The sequence below is a fragment of the Arachis ipaensis genome, chromosome B06, assembly GCF_000816755.2.
Source record: "Arachis ipaensis cultivar K30076 chromosome B06, Araip1.1, whole genome shotgun sequence".
Classification (NCBI taxonomy): Eukaryota; Viridiplantae; Streptophyta; class Magnoliopsida; order Fabales; family Fabaceae; genus Arachis; species Arachis ipaensis.
The window spans coordinates 133,103,801-133,104,288 of NC_029790.2; positions in this window are offsets into that span (position 1 = coordinate 133,103,801).

Genomic DNA, 488 nt, shown 5'->3' on the forward strand with positions numbered 1-488 from the left:
AAAGGAATTAAATGATAATTAATTATCTGAATAATTATTATTAGTTAAATACTATTTTTAATAAGGTCTGGTTTAATTATAGTAATTTATCTTAATTCGAAGTTTCATTGTCATGAGAATTATATATTGGTATGATTTCGGTAACAAAAATATTTGCAAGAATACTATATAGCTTGACGTGTACTAAGAATGAAATTGGAAACGTTAGACTAGACTACTGATTTTAAATTGTGTCATATTTAAATTGTAATACGTTAAATAACAAAGGTAACAATTAAGCATGAATCTTGTAGTTTAATATTATTAATTTCTTGCAAAAATCAAATATAGTCTTAAAGAAAATATCTGATCATTATAATCAAGATAAACCAAAAACCACACAATAAATATGACTCGTGCCTCATATAAAAAAAATTTAGTTAATATGTGCTTTAAAAAGACACCTACTAAAATTACTAATTAAAAAATATTATATAAAAAATTATGTA